This window comes from Equus przewalskii, chromosome 3 (genome assembly GCF_037783145.1).
Source record: "Equus przewalskii isolate Varuska chromosome 3, EquPr2, whole genome shotgun sequence".
Classification (NCBI taxonomy): Eukaryota; Metazoa; Chordata; class Mammalia; order Perissodactyla; family Equidae; genus Equus; species Equus przewalskii.
The window spans coordinates 26,279,854-26,301,631 of record NC_091833.1 but is presented as its reverse complement, the minus strand read 5'-3'; the positions used below and the strand labels follow the sequence as shown (position 1 = coordinate 26,301,631).

The 21,778-nt window shown below is 42.5% G+C and overlaps 1 protein-coding gene across 10 annotated transcripts in view; it reads right to left on the bottom strand.

The window, feature by feature from the left end:
• WWOX (WW domain containing oxidoreductase) overlaps positions 1-21,778 on the bottom strand; it is a 934,855-nt gene that overhangs the window by 862,848 nt on the left and 50,229 nt on the right. The window lies entirely within an intron of this gene.

Here is a 21,778-nt window from a genome sequence, read left to right as displayed (position 1 = left end):
GGCTGGGCTACAAGATACAGGGGTTCCTGGGAACCCACCACTGCACAGGTAAGCTGAAATCCTGAAGATCTTGCACATTGACTTGTCACAACTTGCCTGTGGAACCTACCTATTCCTGGTCCTAAGAACCTAAGCTTCTTCCTGTTTCTGTCTTGGCTCAGCCCCAAACAGGATTTTTGCAACTCCATCCTGAAGATGAGCTGCTTCCTCTCAGCCATAGCTGAGATCAAACACCAACTTCCACAGGAATGTCAGGAACTCTGGTATTGACCTCCCCTCTGCTGCCCCTCCAAATTCCTCCTGTCCCCTCACCCTGCTCTCCTTCTCAGCCACTCCCCCTCCTCCTCACTCCTCTTCAACAGTTTTATAGCAGGATCTAATCTAAACTTTATGGTTAGCCAAGCACGGACTCAAAACAGAAGATGTGCCATACTTCATCAAAAGTAGGTACCATTTTCTCCAGTGGCCCCAAGAGAAATCATTTATATGATTTCAAAAGGCATGTCTCCCCTCTCCCACCCTGCAAATACCCATTAGGGATCTTAACAGCCATTGATCTGTCAATACCCTTATATAAGCCAATGACTTTTCAGCCTGGACCATATGATAACAGCCCATAGTTTAGTGTCTACTCTATAAAGTATTACTTGCTGTTATTTTTTTTCATATATTAGCTCCTCAAAACTTCTAAATAGTATGCCTACTATTCTAAGATTTTTCAAGTATGACCCTATTACTCCAATATGCAGCCTTAAAACTTTCTTTTTCCCAACTGAGGCAAGTGAACTATTCCTCTATGTTCAGATGAAAGCTCTTTTTACCACTTTGATCATTCTAGCTGTATTGATTTAATAGTCATTGACAACTACTAAATTCCATGGAAAATAGCTAGTTGGAAAACCATACAAAGTACATTTTAATCAACTGAATAAGAAACTAAACACTCCCAAGTTCTCATAACCCTGGTGAGGAATTACAATGAAGAGATGTTATATTAATTAAATTCTTGGAATGCATCCATAATGCTTAATGGAAATGGAGGAAGCCTTAGGAGGTCTTAAATGCCTGGGAAACACCCATCACGTCATTTAAATCCCTGAAACCCGCCCACATCCACCAAGGAATCTGTTTAAACCCAATCACTTACACCATACAAAAATATTGAGAAAAAGAAAGGAAATATGAAAGGAAATAACAACAATTTATCTAGCTTCCATATATTGTTTTGTTTTCTGATTTGGTTCTACATGATTTATTACAGTTATTTAGAGTTTCTTTCAACCTCCAAGCAGAAAGTTAATTGAGACTGGAGAACTCAAGTTCATTCATTCATCCGTTCATTCATTCATCCATTCATTCATTCATCCATCCACTCGCTCATTCAACAAACAGGAGAAAGGAACTGAAATGCACTCATTCACTGAGTACCCATATGTGCTGGGTCCTATGCTTAGAGGCCTCATCTATTTTTATTACAATTACACAACAATCATGTGGACAAAAATCAAGCTTACTGAATGTTATCTGTGTGCCTCACCCTACGCCAAATATTGAATATTCAAATATCAACACAACAAATCATATGATAAGCATCATTATTAGTCTCTGCAATTTACACACGTGGAAACTGAGGCTCAGAGACATTAGGTTCTTTATCCACCACCACATGTGACTTTAATGGCCACTGGTTTTATGTTCAAAACTACTTTTTTGTTTGTTTAAGATTTTAAAAGTCACAACAGACCCTAAGGCAGAAAACAAGCACTGCAAATAAGGTTCTGTCCTTTGGCAGAGGAGGGAACATACTCCTGGGTTAATAAAATGTAGAACATGCTATATATACTGATGTATAACCTGTAGAACTGGTGACATAATCCTGTTTTGTTCAAGAAAAGTTAAACCAAGGAATACTGCATCTGCATCTGGGCAATATGTTTGAAAGGGATGTGGGGAAACAGAAAGGGCCATGGAGAAGATTGATCTGGTAGGGCTCAGGTCCCTGGGTTGTTTAGCCTGGAGAAAATGCAGACAGGTGCTTCTCTGTGGCCTCCTGGAATGCTAAAAATTATGATGAACTGTCCTCCACCTTAACAACAAGAAATGGATATGCGTCTTGGGACACAAATACTCAGATCAAGAGAGACTACTTTAAACAGCCATAGAAACAAATCCTAGATAACCTTATTGTTTAAACCAGCTTTCCAACAAAACATATTAACTATTTCCAAAATGTCCAAATGCAATTTCTAAGGCTGTTCCTCGAAAAACAAACAAAAATCTGAAAATCTGGGAGCTAGAGCCAGTGAAAACTTCACAGAATACCTGGCTTGTAGAGATCACATGAAAGGCCTGTTGAGGTGGACGGCATCCCTTCCTCCTTTATAATCGGGTGAGGAAGCAACAGCCTTCTAATGTGATCTGAGCCACTCTTATTCCGCATTAAGTCGAGGTAATGAAATGACAAGAGACATAGGTCCTGAGACTTGGAAAAAAGATCCTGTGCCATTCTCTTCTCTTTGGCAGGTCGAGGCACCAATTTCTATCATAGCATTTCTCACCTTCTAGTGAAACTATTTCTGTAAACCCTCCAAAGACTACGAGTTCCCTGAGTGCAGGCTTTTCTTTGTGTCTGCCCAGCACCTCCTGCAAAGTCTGGCATAACTCAGCCATGTGCTAAGGATGCACAGGCAAATGAAGAGACCTACAGGGCGACAACGTATTTTGCCACCAAATTGCCTATAAGTTTTACCCTCAGTAACAGCCCCAGATAAAAAGTAACTCAAAATTAAAAACTAAGGCAAAGGATGTTTCTTTGGAGGAGATAGAATCATTCTGTATTTGATTGTAGTGGTGGTTACACAAATCTATATATGTGATAACATTTCATAGAACCACAGACACACACAAACAAGTACATGTAAAAACTGGTAAAATATGAAGAAAATCTGTAGTTTAGTTAACAGTATTGTACCAATGTCACTTTCCTAGATTTGATCATTGTCCTATGGTTATAAAAGATGTTATAATTGGGGGAAGCTGGGTGAAGGGCACCCAGGAACTCTCTGTATTATTCTCTGCAGCTTCTATGAGAGTCCAAAACTATTTTAAAATCAAAAGTTTTTAAAAAGACTAATGTAAAGTAGAAAATTCCCAGTCAAAGGATACAAACTATCAGGTTAAACTGTGAGTTCTAGCAATTAGAGATTTGTGAGAAAGATATCAAATTGTACTTTTTTCTCCCTGATGCTCACCCTTTAGATCAGTGCTGTTCAAAAGAAATAATGCAAGTCACATATGTAACTTAATTTTCTGGTAGCTGTGCCAAAAAAGGTAAAAAGAAACAGGTGAAATTAACTTTAATAATATTTTATTTAACCCAGTATATTTAAAATATCATTTCAACACGGAACAAATATAAAAACGTTAATAAAATATTTTACATTTTTTGTACTAAGTCTTTGAAATCTAGTAGGTGTTTTATTGCACACTTACAGATCACGTCAATCTGGACTAGCCACATTTCAAGCACTCAATTGCTACATGTGGCCAGCGGCTACCATACTGGACAGCTCAGCTCTAGGTACCACCTTTCAGTTGCTGTTAAAAGTCACTTTGAACTGTTTTCATAATTACACGTTTTTACCTCCTTTGGATGAGTACTTATCTCCGGCATTTTATGCCTACTTTACAGTGGCAGTGTACACCACTTGAAGGTAATGTATCTAAACGAAGTACAGTCTACTGATGAGTTTCCAGATGTAAATTAAAAAAAAAAAAAACAGCAAAAAAATCACAGCTCAACTTGGAAAAGCTTTGTGGCTTTGAAATTTTTTCTGCATTGTGATGTATTCCTGGGGACAGCTGTAAATCCCAGCTATCCAGATCATGGTAAATGAAGACACAGTCTCATCAATTTGAAAGAGTCTGGGCATAGAGGACAGGAGGGTCTTTGATGCCTTTCCTGTTCCCTTCTGATTCCAAGTTGCATTAAAAATAGAACATCAATTAAATAACTACAAAAACACTTGAAGCAACTGGGGAAGGAAGTCTTTAGGGCTGTTCTCTGATATTCCAGTTCTCCACCTCCTTCAGCACACATGGTGGGTCTGCACCATCCTGCACCCTGAAGTTGCACCAGGCCAGAGACTTGCTTTGGCCAATGGAATGTGAGCAGATGGGACAGTGTCATTTCTGAGCACAAGCTTGAAGAGCCAGTGTGTGGACGGGCATGGCTTTCTCTTCCTCTGTCACGACATCCAGCAATGCAAGCTGCTCTGTCAGTCCGTGTGGCTGAGTGCGGTCCCCATCCAACACGGAGGCCTCCAAGAAACTCATGATGGAAATGTAGTTTGACTGAGAAATAAACCTTTGTTGTTTTAAACCCCAGAGATTTTGAGGCTGTTTGTTAGTACAGCATAGCTTAGCCTGTCCTAACGCATAACTCACATGCTGATTCTGTTCGTGTGACATCAGCTATTCCATCCAGGGTGTCTCCCTGAATATTAGGGCTTATCGCATCTGCTATATAACCCAGGCTCGGTTTTACAGTGGTTTCATTACCAACCATAAAAACTGTAACAGTGGAACTGTATAAACAAACCGAACAGTGTTTTTACTGTAAAACATGAATGTAATATAAATATTTGTCTTTGCCTTCTCTCAGCATCTGTAATGAGAGCAGAAAATTCATGCCATATGTTTATACTACGAAGTGGGAAAAAATAGATCTCCATGATTCATCCATGTGGGTACTGGCTGAGCTGTTTAATATTTTTAATTCATCCATTTTCTTTCACATATAAATTCTCCACAAATCATAAAACCCTTAGGATCACCAGTTACCAAATTCACAACTATTTCTACAGAAGGATCCTTGCGAAGGAGAAGGTGAACATAGTGCTATGAGGTCAGTTTCTCTGACAAGATGAGAAACCACAGAGCGAATCGCTACATTAGACCGTGGCCTCTCCGAGCCCAGCTCGACACATGTGAATATGAAACCGCATGCCTGAAGACTTCAAAAGACCTATCCTGCCTCTAGTTGCAAGTGCATCTGAACATTTGGGATCCTGACAGCTCCCCCTTTTTTTTTAATCCTCACAGGGAGAAGCACTGAGCATGTTAAGCGGCTTCTGCCTTCTGTAGGACCTTATGATATGGTGGGAGGAAGTGTTATTGCTACCGCCGAGGTCTGTGCCAAGCACAGAATCCAGCTTCACACGCAGGGAGCACCAGGGGATGTTTTTATTTCGGAGTCGTGATGGAGTCCTCGATGCGAAGTTGCTGAAGCCTGCCCAAAGTGTTTGTGCAGCCTTTTAGGATGCGAGCCGAGAGGCACAGAGAATGATTCAATTTTCTCCAAATTGGCTCACGGACCAGAGGTTTCTGGAAACTGTCACTGTCCTACAAAATCCAATACCACAGCGAGGAAGCTTTGTTTGAGCACAAAGCAAATCTACCCAGTCGAGGCTCTGTCTGGCACTGGGGAAGCCAGCCCCTGGTGGGCCCAAGAGTTGTTGGCAGGAACTGGGGAAGGTAGGAACACTTTGATGGGTTAGAACCCAAGACACGTAAGGCACAGAGAGGTAATATTCAGAAGGTTTCCCATGGTGAGCAGCACTTGGCAGGTGTGACTGAGCGTGGGCCCCGAGCCGGGCACCGTTATCTCATTTAATCCTGACAAGCTTCCTATGAAGCAGGGATGCAACATCCCCATTTTCCATAGTAAAACCCAGAGGCACACAGAGGAGTGCCTTGACTGAGACCACACACTGTCAGGGGATGGCAGAGCCAGGATTCCTACCTGGCTCGGGCTGATTCCAAAATGTGTGCTCGGAACCACTAACTAGACAGCTGGAGTCAACAAAATAGAAAACCTTTGTGCTCCTAACCAACCGCTCCTACACCATCCAAAAGTGATGAGAAACACAGGCATCGTGTCTGCTCCTGCCCAAGTACTGCACAGGTATCACTGAGCTGGGGCCATAAGCCAGGCCTGCTCTCCATGTCCCCACCCACACGCGTACACACACACACACCTAGTGAAGTGTTGACATTGTAACTAGGAATGTACATGTCTGTCACCACACCTGGACTCCTCGAGGGCAAGAGTAACATCATGTATCTACATACGCTCAAAGTTCAGTGGGATGCCTGACATATAATAAAGTGTCAATAAATATTTGTTGATTAAGTAAAGAGACCGCTGGGAAACAATCAATGCATAACGTAATCAGCGATGTGATGGATGCACATTTAAAAACCAACACGTGGACTGTCAGCTCCTTGGAGGCAGGAGCCTCTGCTTTCTCACTCACTACGACGTCACTAGTGCCTAATGCAGTACCTGACTCAGAGAAGGGCAGGGCTAACTATTTGTGGAAGGAAGGGAGGGACGGCGGGCAGGAGAGAGGGAAGAGCAGTCCAGGAAAGCTCTGTGGGAGAGCCTCCCATGGGCAGAGCTCGCAGGACTCTCAGTAGAGGTGTTGCTGAGGTGGCTGAGGTCCTTCCAGGCAGATGACATACTCTGGGCCAAGACACAGAGAGACTGGAGAGTTTCGGAATGGCAGTGAGTTTGATATGTTTGGGACAAGGAAGAGAAGGGTCAGAGATGAACCTGGACAGGTAGGCAGGAGTCAGACCACACCGGAGCCCCAAACAATTTTTTTAATCTTTGCTAGCACTTGTATATAAGTACCCAGGTACCATTCTAAGTACCTAGGTTTCATCCTAAGTACCCAGGTACCATTCTACACTTTATGTGCAAGACTTTAGTTCACCTTCACAACCTTGTGATTCAGGTACTATTATCATCCGCAAGTTACAGATAAGGAAACAGAGGCAACAGGAAGTGAAGGTCACCCAGTTCGTAAGGGGCAAAAAGAGGATTCAAACTCAGGCATACCAGACCCCAAGTCTGTTACTTATCCCCACATGACATATTTTATAGCTCAATCGTTTTAGACGGAGGAAGGAAGCATCCTTTCCCAAGAAGGTACCTAGTGCTGAAGAGCAGCACACGGATGCTAAATGAATCCTTCCCAACGGCCATCCTGTTGATCACGTGGGCTCTTTACTCTTCTTAAATAAAGTCTTCATATTCCCTCAGTTTGTCCACTTATAAATTTAAAATATACGCTACCTTTTAAAAAAAATCTATATTTAATTATACAGCATCAGTGAAATTTCACTTGGGGAACAATAATCTACCATAAATGAATGCTTCCAATAGAAATAGCTGTAATTTAAAATAAATTACTGTGTCAGTCAGAAAAAAATTTACCCTCTTCATCGAAAAAAATTACTATCTGGTATTAGGTAGCCCCACTCAATTAGAAAATCGCATCAATAGCAAAGAACCAAATCTCCCCCTAAATTCCTCCTCTCCCAGTGTAGGTTTCACTGTTGATACCAGCCGCAAAGCGCGCTCAGCCCGCGCCGGCCAGAGTTTCATTAAGGCTTAAAGTCAATTAAGCCACCAATTGGAACAATCATTCCTCCTTTGCAAAATATTGATATTTTTTTCCTGCCCGCTTTAGGGCTTTTCCAGCACTCACGAAGAGATTTATGTTAGACAATTTCTTTCTGATTAAAACAAATCATAGCTCAACAGTTCTAATTTCCTCCTTTCTAAGCAAGAAATGATCAGAGAAGGCTGAAAACAGTGAGCAAACCCATGGTGCAGAGGCCAGCACCAAACAAGCTCCAGGGAAACACTGCTGAGAGGTTCTCCTCTTTCTCTCTCTCTCTCCCGCCCGCCCTCCCTCTGTCTCCCTGTCTCTCTCCATCTCTGATCTCTGTCTCTTTGTCCAGCCCCTAGGTCTCCATCTCTCCTGCGTGTATGTCAGTCTGTCTGCCTGTCTTTCTCCTGCCCCATCACAGCTCTGTTTCTGTCTCTCTTTCTGTGTGTCTGTCTGTCTCTCTCTCGTTAACTTCTCTTTCACTATACATTGATCTTGACAGGCTTCAGGACAATTACTTATTAGCCAAAAAGGAAGAGGGACGTCAGAAGCAAAGGCAACTCAAGCTGCTTTTCTGACCTAAGTAACAGGAACGAGACGGTTTCTACATTTCCCTTCAAAAGCCTGGCATCATCTGAGGCCTTTCCATTTTTAAAGCTGTTACTGACTGCTGATCAACCTTATCTCTCTGGATCACACACACTCTCGAGTAAAGACCGGAAGTCTCAGGGATCCAACCACCGGCCCTTTCACACAGTCCCTTCTATCTCAGGTTCTGGCTTTTGAGCTGATCTTTCTACATAAATGATCCATTTTTCTGTCCTTCAAAACTGAGCTGAGTTATGAGTTCACTCCTCATCGCAGCCAACTCCCACTTCTCCAGAAAGTCTAGAGAAGCCAGCTGACTGAGATGTCTTAAATCAGGATTAGTAATTTCCAAAGAACTGGAATGCAATATGCTTAACACAATGTCCCATAAAAAACGAGTCCTTCTTTAACCAGTTAGAAGGCAGTTGAAGAGCTGAGGGCACTTCGCAGCATTAACATGAAAGTCAGTTTACATAGCTCAGTACTTCAGAAAAAATATCTGGGCATTTGTACCTTCTGCTGGTCTGGTTTCCAAAAACCAACCAACCAAACTGTCCCTTCCCACAGTGGGAGGCCACTGCTGCCCGGGTTATAACTCCCAAGGCTCAGCTGTCAACCTTGTCATATCCTCAGTCATTCATTCAATGGACATTTGCTAACTCCCTCCTACTTCCCAGGCACTCTGCCCCACACTGGGGCTATACCCAGAGGGATACACAGGCAAGGCTGTCCTCCTGTGGCATCTACTCTCTGCTGCTCATCTGCTGTGTGCACTTGGACAAGGTCCTAAACCTTTCTGTGCCTCATAGCTTCATCCAAAAATAGGATTCAGAATATGAGCTACCTCATAGGGTTGTCATAAAGATTAACTGAATTAAGGCATTTAAAGTGTTTTGCACAATGACTGCCACACACAATGCTGGCTACATTATCATCATTATTATTATCATCATAAAAATAAGGAGAATTAAACAAGTCATCCAACTGAGCATGAAGTGTCAGGTGCTATATTCTTGTCTTACAGGTGAGACTATTTTCTTTTTTAAAACATATATATACATACATAAATTTTTTTCACAGTAGGCAAATAAGCAGCATGATAGTTTGTCTCAAAAGAAGGCATAATCACCTAAGTGACAGTGGACAGGTCCGTTACCCTGACCCTCTCTAGGCCTCAGTTTTCCCACCTGTCAAGTGGGACAGGAGGATTAAACTGGGTCATCTCAGAAAGTCCTTTACAATCCAAAAATTCTACCATTTTACAACCACAGTATACTCAAATGTGACCTGTTAATTCACAACTTCCCCTAAAAAGAAAAACAACTAATTCACACCTGAATTTTTCATTATATTATTCTTGCATAAATTGACTTACATCTTTGTCGTATCCTCTAAGAGTAATGGCTAAAAAGAGTTACACAAAACCCAATGCGTCATATATGACTCAAAAGAACTTTATTTTTAACATATTTTTTAAAGTAATGTAGAACTATTTCTACTTTTCTTTGATGTCTCCCAAAGCTGTCTGTGTTGGCAGCTCTGCAAGGATGCCATAAACAGTGACTCAAGCCTGCAATCTAGGATCGCTAACATCACGGCCAAGTGCCCCAGCATTTCCTCCAATAATGTAAATTTACCCAGAGCTGAAAATAAACATCTAGCCAGCTCTCAGTTATCCACATTTACAGACCAGACAAGCCAAGAAGCATCCCAAACAGAAGGCAATTCTAAAATGACCGCTATTTACTTCTAAATGGCATTGTATGAATTCTGGGTGGAAGATTTATGTTGTAAAAGCGTCTGGCTCAGTCTAACATTGAAATGCATTTCTATTCCTCAAGTACCCAGCACTATCCATAAGGGAGGGATCCGGAAGGTTCCAGAAGGTGGGATAAATAACATGAAAGAAGAGTCTTTAGCATAAAAGCTTAGCAGCCTGCTTGACAACAAAAGATCTGGAGTCACAGTTACATTTGCAACAGTCCAAGAAACAGAGATGATCCTGGGCTGGAGGCTGGCCGAGCTTTTGTGGGAATGGAAATAGCAACATCTTAAAGGGAAAAGTGCTAAGAGGAGACAACCCAAAACTGTAGGGACTAAGAGCAGTGTGAGGCTCAAACGGGCCCCATCAGAAGCCAGACCTGACCCCTTCTGTAGCAAGTCCAGCCAGGCTCCACACTCACGTGTAGCCTCAGGGATTATCAGAATAACTGCTCCTAAGTAGGAAGCACAGATTTCTCAGTTTCTCTCCTCGTTTATGTTGCTCTCCTAGTGTATTAGTAAGAGCCCTCCTTTGGCTCTCAACACTTCTGGTTTGAACAATAAATTGTCTGATCATCCTACTCCCCAGAGAGGGTTGGAGATAAGCAAACACGTTTCTCTCTATTTTCACAGAGTTTCTAAGAGTGAGGAATGTTTTCCCCCATCACATGTTAAAGGTTCTCAGGACAGGAAACATTGGAAGGGATGATTATTTTTATCCTTCGGGACTCAGCTGATGGATTTAAAAGTATTCCTTGAAGCTCAGGAAATAAGCAAGTATATTCAGCATCCTTCTCACTCTTTCCGGCTCACAGCTGCCACTTTAACCACTGCTGACCCGAAGCATGGATAATGGTGTCTCCTGGCCTCCATGCTGCCTCTCTCGGACTCAGCTTGAGCATCTACCTTTCTGCATCACCATGTATGGACTACATTACTCCCACTCGGATCCTTCAATGACTGCCAGGACCTAGAGAATAAAGCCCATTTTCCTAAGACAATGGAATCCAAGGTCCCCAATGATCTGGCTTCAAATGGTGGCTTCCGTACTCCTCCCCAACATTCTATGAAACCTGACTATTGACCATTCCCAGGACATGCTTTCATGCTCTGCTCTTGCTCTTCCTTCCACTGGAACGTGCCCTCAACATCTGGGCAGACTGCATCTGCCAATACTTCCTTCTTCAAGGATCCTGCTTTGAAGCACACGGGGAAGCATCTTTTATGACTCCTGTCTTTCTATGCTCCCCTGGTTCTGGCATGGGTTACAGTTTGGGGATATCACCTCACTTGTAAAGTCCTTGAAGGTGATGATAATATTCTACATTGTCTTATATCACCCACTATACCTAGCACATAACAGATGTTTAATAAATATTTGTACAGTTTTTAAAAATAGTCTGAAAATCTGTGGGCTAGTTGGTAGTTGGTTAATTAGGTTGCGAGATTTGATTTTTGTAAGCAAAGATAAGAATCTGTACCAGTCCTTTTATATATATATATAAAAAAAATCAACCAGCATGAGAACTGTAGAGCAGGGCATCAGAATCTCCTGGAGGGATTGCAAACACAGATTTGCTGGGCCCCACCTCCAGAAGTTTTAATCCCGTAGATCTGGGGCAGGGCCCAAGAATTTGCATTTCTAACAAGTTCTCAGGTGATGCTGACGCTGCAGGTCAGGGATCAGGCTTCCAGTAGAACTGCGTAAGTTTCTGCAGCATTGGAAACCATTGGGATTAATCAATGAAGCACTATTGAGACTGTTACAGATGGGTCCTATCCTTTCCTGCCTTAAAAATAGCACCCTCCCAGCCCCCCTTTTCATTTTTGTCTTTACATTGCTTACAATTTGATGTAGATTTTAAGCATCCTGTAATTCATCAACTAATTCTCTCCTGGCTACACATTCCAAGTAATTAAAGTTCAGTAATAACTTATTCTTTCTGCTCCAGCACCTGCATTTCATTTGTTTATTTTCCCAGAGTCATAAATCTGAAGGGCTGTCAAAGTGCCATAATATTAGTGCAATAATCAAAGTTAATTAGTCCCTCTCAATAAACAACAACAAAGCCATTACAAAGATGCATTGAAGTTTCTCCCAGCTACCCAGTTTACAGATCACATTGTAGCTGGAACAATTAGAATCTGAGAATTGTCGGTAAATGAGTGCAGTGTTCTTCAGTCATTTAAAAGGAGACTGTGCTCTTCATTTGCACTGATTCATTAACTCCAGGGAAGGCAAAGCGGGTCTGGGCTCTGCATCTGCTGCCTGCTGAAGGATACCAGAGCAGACGGAGTTCTCCCCAGCTGCGGAGCCTTACCATGCGCATCCCAAACTCCAATAATAAACGGGGGACAGAGGTTGCAAAGAAATGAGAGGGGCCAGCCTCACTGCCAACTTTTAGTAACCTGATGTCTTCAATAACTTTGGGTTTATTATTGAGGGAATTTGAGAGATGTGAGTATCAGGTGGGTTCTGATGAGAAGGCAGCCCAGTGGAACTCGGAGGGCAGAACCAGGGCGGATGGGTAGAAGAGGCTCGGAGGAAGATTCTGCCTTCAATAAAAGGCAGAAATTTCTAATTAAGAGGTATGCAGCGATAGGGTGGGCTGCCTTGGGAGGGAGGAGCTTACCTATCACTGGAAGAGTTTAAGGCAAAGCAGGAGGACCTCTGGTTCGGTGATGTTGTAGAAATGGTCTGAGCAGCAGAAAGGGGTCAGACAATGTGACCTGTATGGTTGATGCAACCCTAAGAACTTAAGATTCTTTGCATATAAAGGCAATCACTGGGTGAGTCCTCACGTCTTGTCCTTTGAATTCACTGTCCAGTTTCTCTCAGAGATCCTTTCCCCCTTGAAGCTATAGCGCCTGCGTTCATTAGCCATTGTTACATAACAAGTTTCCCCAAAGTGTGGTGGCTTAAAATAGCAAGCATTTCGTATCTCACCAAGTTTCTATAGGTCAGGAATTCTGGGTGGTTCTCACTTGAGATCTCCCATGAGGTTGCCATCAATCTGTAGCTGGGGCTGCGGTCATCTGCAGGCTTGACTGGGCTGGAGGAGGCTGTTGGCTGGAGGACTCAGCTCCTTGTCACATGGGCCTTTCCATAGAGTTGCTTGAGCATCCTCACAACATGGCAGCTAGCTCCCCCAGAGTGAGTCATCCAAGAGAGCGAGCAAGGAGGAAGCTGCATGTCTTTTAGGACCTCTCCTGGGAGTCATACTCCATCATTTCTGCCACATTCCATTCATAAAGAGTGAGTCACTAAGTAGAGCCCACACTCAAGGGGAGGAGAATTAGGCTCCACCTCTTAAAAGGAAGAGCATCAAAGAACTTCTGGACAGATTTTAAAACCACAACAGCTACGTCTAATGCTTCCCTTTTTAGGGTCTTCAAAATCTAGTTACACCCGCATGCCCCAGTTGACTGCAGGGACTAGTTCCAGGTGAGTCCTCTGGAAACACAGAGTTGGTTCTGCCAATTCCACTTCTCTCTCACACTAAACCCAGCCTCTGCAGAAGGCCAGCCAGCTCCACCCCATGGCATGGGCACCAGGACCATGAACAGTCACCTCTGCGCCCATCTAGGGATAGAGAGAGTCCCCTGATCCTCACCTCAGCTCACCTCGCTATTAACGGATATATCGACGGGAAGGTGAAGAAAGACTTGGCTGCTTCCTAAAACACTGATCATTTATTAAAAAAAGAAAAAAAAGCCAGAAGAGGAAACACATTTTCCAACAAGGTTTCAGAGTATTTGTTTATTTTAGGGATCTGTAAAGAACAAGTCAGCTTCTCCTGAAGCTACCATTTCTGCAGGTAAATAAACCAAGGTTCAAAGAGATGAACGAATTTGCCCAGGGATACCCAGTGAGCACTTGCTCAAACCAGGATATAATCTCAGGTTTATAGGACTCCAAAACTGGGGCTCCCTCTACTCCCCTGGGCTGTCTCCCTATAAATTAAAAATTAGTCTATTTTAGGAATATGGTTAAAATAGACCTTAACCTACTGCAGTGTGTGCTGCCCCCTTCTGAGTCTGGCTGCCTCGTCTACAGCTGTATCTCTACTTGTCTTCCCGGAAGAGGTTTGATTGGCACAAGGAATGTTTCTCCTCTGTGTTTAATCTAACACCTGCTACACCTGAGACTCTCTGGAAATGCCCCACAATAAATATGTAAAACAGTCTCAAGCATATTTTTCCCCTCTTAAAAAACAGAGCCGAAATGCCCAGTGGCCGGACGCAAGCCTTTCAGCCATGGGCTGAACACCATCTGAATATGAAATCCACCTCTTCAAACTGTCAAAGTTGCTGAATAATCACTCAGGGGCCCCCATATTAAGGAAAGGATGTATCTGCTTTGGCTTTCACATCATTGGGAGTGATGGTTTGGAGCTGGCCACCTATGCTCGACTTTCACTCTTTAAAACTCTGTGGTTAATCACAGCCCTTGCTACACAAAGGTTACAGTGAATATAAAGTTTGAAAGATTCCGTTCAAGACTGCGAGCAGTGGCCAGGACAAAAAAAAAGAGAAAGAAAGACACAGAGACGGTGATCAAAGGACAATGAATAACATCAAGACTAAGTCAACTCAAACTTTTTGCAATGAGAAATAAAATGGAAAACTTAGAGGATAAGTGCTAAGCACAAGTCTTAGGCATTCTGGAGACAAAGAAAAGTCAGAATATTTTAGCAACCGGTCATGTCCATGGGGGGGATGAACAACTTTTTATCTAATAGGGAATCTTTCCTGGGCCTATTATAGGAAAGATCAAACAGCTAACTTAAATAGAAGAGTAAATACACTATATACCACTTCAATGGAGGTCCGGGAAGGAAAGAGCTTCTTTTAGTGAGGTGAGGTCTATCAACTTTGTTAGATTATGAAGCTCTCTTGACCAGGGAACCACAGGCAACCTCCTAGCATGAACAGAGAAACATTCATAAAGAAACGCGCACATCTCTGTGAATACAATCTTTGTCTAAGTCCTTGAAAAAGAGAGGCCAGCCTTCTGACACAATGCACACCAGGAACTTTGGATTGGGTGACAAGATGGCACTGGGGTTGGGCAAATACGGCTTCAAATCCTGGATCCACCACGTAGCTCTCAGGTGTATGGGCTTAGGCAAGCCTTTTCCCCTCTTCCAGCCTCCAAAGCCTCATCTGCAAAATGGGTTTAATGTGTAACATAAATATTTAATTGCTAAATGCTAAACACAGTGCCTGGTATGGAGATATACATGAATACCCAACCCAACCTGCAGGTGACAATAATAATATGACATTTTGTAAACAAAAATGTCCCAAGGGAGAACTCCAGAACTTTACCTTTGTGTGTATGTGTGTGTGTGCTTATTGATTTAAGCAAGTGGTTTATATAGTTCTTGCTGGTTCACAGACTTATTTATATCATACTTTATTTATTGAAAATCCAATACTATAAATAAAAACAATTTTTAACGCAAAGAAATGAGGAACAAATCTAGCAGCTGATTTAGGATGAACTTTTCCCAATAAGCTATAACTATTAATAGTATTAATAGTTTTTATATTTTTGTTCAGCTGAAGATAATTCAAAACAATGGGGATGAGTCCTACAACTTGTGATGCATTGAATAATCATCATCTTTTCCGAGCCAAGTCACCAGTTTAGACAGGCATAAGGCTTGTAAATTATCCACCCCACGTGCTGCACGCCTCCCCCCAATACACACCCATCACGTAAAAGAAGGCATCCCACCTAAGTCCTCCGATCTGTAAAGGCAAATTATGGGATTTAAGCTTTTATTATCAAAAGAGGTTGGGGAAAATTCCCACAAACACCAAAGCTATACCACATCACAAAGTCACTGAGTGGATTTGAAGGAGCCTGAAAGTTGCTGGATTTCACCAGTGGTTCTTAAAAGTGCAAGCAATTTATGTATTACTCAGCATCCTAGCCCATCACTCCTTAATATCATGTCATGAAAACACAGGGTGTCAGTATCCATTAAAAGCACAGCAAAATGTCGAACCTACATGCCTAATACATTGGTTGGTACCAAGTACTCCATAGCTGAAAATAATATTAAAATCATTATTTCCAACCCTTATCAATGAGGCTACGATATGACATAATACTGTCAGCTTTCTACATGCCTTCACCCCAACTAGATAAATAGATCCAGTATCAACTCCATTGAAAACTAGAATAATTACAACACTTCAGTCTCTCTGGCATCAAACTGTGTGGGTACAATCAACCGAGCATGTGCTCTCTCCCTAAAACATGCATATTCCATTACCTCTGACTAATAAATCTTTTCTTTTTACCCCTCATCTCCTTGCTTTCTCAATAACCATTTTGATATAAACCATTGCTTGCTGTTCCTGATGACTGATCCCTTAATCATCTTTCCTAAATATATGCAAAGTGTATTTCTTTGTAAATATAAAAGAAAAAGCAATCACATAAATAATTAAGATGGCTTTTCAAATGACAGTTGAGTGCTAATATGGGCTCCACTGGAAAATACTAATCAACAAACTAAATACACATCTATTAAAATGTAGGAGTCCAGACAGATGAAGACAGAGAAAAAATTCATTGCAACTCCATTTGAATCATGCTGATAAACATCCTCCCTACAGCTCCTCTTTCAACCAAGCTCAACCACTTGCAGAGGTTAAGAAAAGTAAGCACCACTTTGTACCTTCACGTACGAATAAGAAATTATTATTGTTATCGCTGTTAATAGCAGCAGCTAACACTTAATCTATGCCTGGCAATGTGTTAAATACACATACAGTCAATGCATTTAATACTTACAACCACGTATATCTCCTGGCATGGATATTAGTGTTTGGATTTTACAGATTAAGAAATTAAGGTTTAGAGAAGTTAAGAAACTTGCCCGAGGTCAGAGGGCATGTCTGCTTCTAACTTTTGCCATTCCAATACAGCATATTTCAGAGCAGGGTTCTCAACTGGAGATGATTTGCCCCCACAAGGGACCTCTGCCCTGGAGGTATCTTGAAGAACACCAGCCTGGCTTCTCTGGGGCTCTTGGGAATCTTGGTTAAGTGTCCATGAGAAAACAAAAGCAGCTGAGCCAGATCCCTGTTGCATTCTCCTGGCCGATGGCATGTCATCCTAACCAGTCTCCAGGAAGATTTAAGTCTAGGCCAAATAAAAAGACAAGTTAGGAAAGCTCGGGCTAGAAGTCTTCCTTGGGGACCAAAGCTTCTCACCAAACTTAGGTCACTCTTCCCTTAGGATGGGGGAATGGGTCCAAGACACATTCTGGGGAATCAGGAGAGAATCGAATAATAACTCCAAGGGAGGGCCAACAGCCTCTCTTCCCAGGCCAGCCAACTTTGGCCCAATTCCTTGGTATCTCAATCACCAGCAGACACTAGAGCATTAGAACATTCAAAGGGCCTCACATTTCACTAATGCATAGCCCCCATATGTGAGCTCTCCTATACTTCCTGTTCCACTCTTTGCATGACAAGCAGATCTCATAAGGGCCTGGCACACGTGAGGCAGGTTGGCCACTCTAACCAATCCCTTCTTCTCTTTTGATCCCCCCGACACCCCCTTCCATGACCCCACCCCTCTTCCTCCTGCACAAACTGGTAGGTAGGTGGGTGACCTCAGGCCCATTTGCTTTAGCTCTATTCAACCTCCTTCCTTGTCAAGACCGGAAGTTTTAGATCCCAAGTTTCAGCAATCTAAAATTTATACATTGTAATAAGGTGAGAGCAAGGAGAAAATGGGAGCCCCACTTAGACCTTTCAAGAGCTCTACACTGGGATTTTGGGGTCTTGTTGTGGCTGTTTATAAGGAACATTTTGATACCTAATTAGCTATTGCTCTTTACATGCAATGTTGGAGGTCCTCAGATCTTAGGATGGAGAGTGGGACATGCCAGACCTCCATAACAACAAAACCCCACTCCGATAAATATGTATTGAGTAAGGAAAGGAGGAACCACAGCACTGCAGGGATTCAGACACATCTATTAGTGTCCCAGACTTAGAGAACTCACCAGAATCCTAACATGCAGACCATGCTGCTAAATAAAAGAGAATCCATCCTGAAAATAGAAAGCTACACTTCCTACTCAGCCAGCCATATGGAGAAATTAGGTACTTGTCTGAGAGGTGACGGATACTAGCCTGTAATCCAGTTAAGGATGTGAATGAGGTAGATCGCATCCTTGTATGGTGGACTGCTTAACAACACAGTCACAAACCCCATTCCCAGAGACTCTTTATTTAACCAGGATTGGTGGCCGATGCTCCTCCCTCTCCTTCCATTTTTAATTATGCTACATGGATTAGCCTTTCAAGGGGGTGGTTTACTTCTGCACTGTCCATGTTATCCAATTTTAATTGTTTTCAATTCTTTCTCTTCTTTTTAACTTGGAGCATCTAAACCTCTCAGCAAGAGGGCATTTTCCCATGAAATAATTATTAGTAGTAGCAATTACATATAGGCTCTCGATACAATTCCATATGGAATATGTTTTCATTTAAATTATATTTTATTAAATAGCTGGACCTCCCCAAATGTGGTCTGAGAACGCTACAAAAGGATATCTTGAATGCAAATGGATTGCTTGGGCGAATAAGATAGATCAGAGTTGCTTCCGCTGAGAAATGTGATTAATCCTGAAACGAAGCACTCAAATAGCATCTAGCAGTTCTGAAAGCAAAGCCTGAAAGGCAATGAAGGGACAGGATGCTGGATGGAGTAGAAAAGCCAGGTCGTGGGGTGGAATAGGTAGACTTTGGGTTTGGAGGCTGGATGGACCACTCATGCCAGAAGCCCGCCTCTGTGTTCACCAGCTGTGTGACTCTGGGTGAGTCCCTTCACCCTTCTGATCCCTCCAGTGGCTCTTCTGTAAAATGGAGAAAACCAGGCTTTTATGTCCTCCTGAATGCGATATAAAGTGCCTTGCCCAGGACACAGGACACAACAGGGACACAATAAATGGTGGTCGTTAGCTGCCCGATGATGGGTGGGAGAATAATATTCCACTGGCTTGGAGACAGACGTGAATGTTCTGGAACACAGCAATTCTAGGATACGCGGTGAAGGCAGGAAGAGAAAGGCCAGGCAGGAGAGAACAAGTTGGAGAAGGAGGCATGAACTCCGTCTCGAGAGCGGGAGCTGAGAATGCCCACAGAGCCTTGGCACGTGTGAGCCCACGCTGAGCCAAAGGCCCAAAGACTTCTGAGTGAGCTTTTGCTGCAACAAAAAACTTTGAATCATTTTGAGAATCTCCCGTGAGGTGCCAATATGTCGCAGTGCCTTGCCGGCCCTGTTACTGATATGACTTATCCCAGAAAAAGTATGAACACGCTCAAGTTGGCTAGCAGCTGGAAAAACTATAGAGTCGATCAAATTGACCTTGAGAAACACAAGAAGGTGGTATTTAACGATGTGCCAGATAAAATCCCTGTGCAGAGATGAGGTAAGGAAGGGCCTGAAGGGAACCACACCAGCACTATCGAGGATGGGTACTAGATGTGAGCTTCCAAAATCATAATCTAGGGGGAATAAGGAACACGGTACCACAAGATTCACAGAGAACAGGCAAAGAGATGAGAGATGAGAAAAGGTTGAGTTTCTTCAGTCTACAACCTATAAAATCTGATTTTAATGTGCAAAAGGCCATGTGGGTATGAGTTTTGTTTTCATTCCCATTTCCTTTGCTCATGTCCCTGACAGTGAATATTTTTGGATAATTCTCTCTCTAGGATTGCTTGTCGACCCCAAGTTACTACACATTAGAATGAAACTATACAATGATAAGTTCTGTCATCTGAAACTGACTCCAGGGACCCAGTTATGCCTTAAAATGAAAGAAAAAAACCTAAATGGTGGGGCTTTGAGATCATGCCATTCAACCTTCTTCATTAGAGATGAAGAAACTGAGGCACTGAAGAGATTAAGAAACTTACCAAAGTCCCACAGTTGATTAGGGCCGATCCAGGAATTTAATGCCTCCAAGCATCAAGCAATAGTTTTAATGGGATAAATTCGGATGACTCTGTTCTCACATGTAAGGAAAAAGGAAGACAATGTTTGTTTGTTTGTCTGTTTGTGTGAGCAAGATTAGCCCTGAGCCAATATTGGTTGCCAGTCTTCCTCTTCTTGCTTGAGGAAGATTGTTGCTGAGCTACCATCTGTGCCAATCTTCCTCTTTTATGTGGGATGCCACCTCAGTGTGGCTTGACAAGTGATGCTAGGTCCGTGCCTGGGATCCAAACCTGTGAACTCCAGGCTGCCAAAGCGGAGCATGTGAACTTTAACCACTATGCCACTGGGCCGGCCTCAGGAAGACAATTTTTAAAATGCATAAGTAATTGTGTTTTAGCATTATCTTCCAAGGCTGGTTTAAACATTAATATCATTGTACAATATGGTTATTATGGTATCACGAGGGCTACTGGAATTTGATTTTTCTAGTTTAAATATAACATCAAATGGGCAAATTTTACAGGTTTGGCGTCTCTGCTGCTAGACCACAGGATCTCTTCCACATTGACACTGAGGGATAGAAGCTGGCACAACACTACTAGATGGCAACTGGGACACTGCTACCGAAATTTTAAATACATATGGCTTTTGGATCAATGAGTCCACTGCTAAGACTCTGCCCTGTGGGTGCACTCACAAAAGCATATATCAAGAACGCTCACTGCAGCACAGCTGAGATCCCATTGTGGATGGAAATGCAAGAGAGACTGGACTTCAAAAGAACAGTACTTGGAATAGCAAAACAATGAAAACAACCTAAATGTCCACCAAAAAGGGAGACTAGTTAAATAAATTATGGCATAAGCACAGGATGGAATATTATATAGCAGTTAAAAACAATGAGTTAGATCTATATGCACTGAGAAGAAAAGACCTCCTATAGGATTACGTGAAAAAAATCAAAGTACGTAACAGCATGTGAGTGTGTTTTCTAGGATGTACAACCTTTTTCTGGAAGAATACACAAGAAATGGTTTAAATATTTACCTTCCAAGAGAAGGATTGGGAAGGACTTTCACTTTTTATTTTACACCCTCCCATTCTGTATGAAGATTCAAACCACATGCATATATCACCATTGGATCTCCTTACACGTCTCTAAAGACGACTACCATACCACCTAATAGGGGTTATTACTTTTAGAGTTAGAGTTACAACTCTACTTTAGAGTTAGAAAGATGCTAAAATAATCAGAAAAAATTGAGCCTTGCTTTGTTTTTTTAATTTAACCCAAAATAATGAATGCAGTGAGTCAGGAAAAGTGTTCATTTGAAACATACTAACTTTGAAATATTTCATTTGAAATATACCTAAAAAAGCAGAAACAAATCTTCCTTTTCTTGACTTTCAGTCCAGCACACCAGACATTCTCTTAAATAAACCGTGGTCTATTTCTTCAGATGGCAAGAAATCTTTCACGGTACTCAGAAAAAGAAGACACGCTCTTGGCAAGGTTTATCCCACCCGCTTCACGCTCTGCTCCCAGCCATGTGACTGCCTCCTCCTCCTCCCAGGGCCAAGTACAGGCCATTCCCTCCGCCTCATCTGACCCTCCTCCACCCTCCCCCTGGTCTTGCTGGAGATCTCAGCTCAGTGGCTCCTTTCTTGGGGATTCCAAATGTCCTCACCTCCCTGGCATTATTCACCATTTTGGAGTACCACATACTCCACAGTACCACTTACCACCGTTTCAAGTTTACATTGATGGTTATGTTTCTTGGGCTAAATCTGACTTCCACTCTGGGCTGAAAGCTCTACCAAGACAGCGGTAATGTCTGTTTTTCCTTAACAGGAGACCCCCTAGTACCGAGGACAGTGATGCACTTCCTAAATAAGTGAATGAATGAATGCAATCTGTACTCCATGCCGAAGCCCAGTGATCACGTTAAAAAATCGATCAACCTGTGTCACTCTCTGGTTTAATCTCTCTAACATC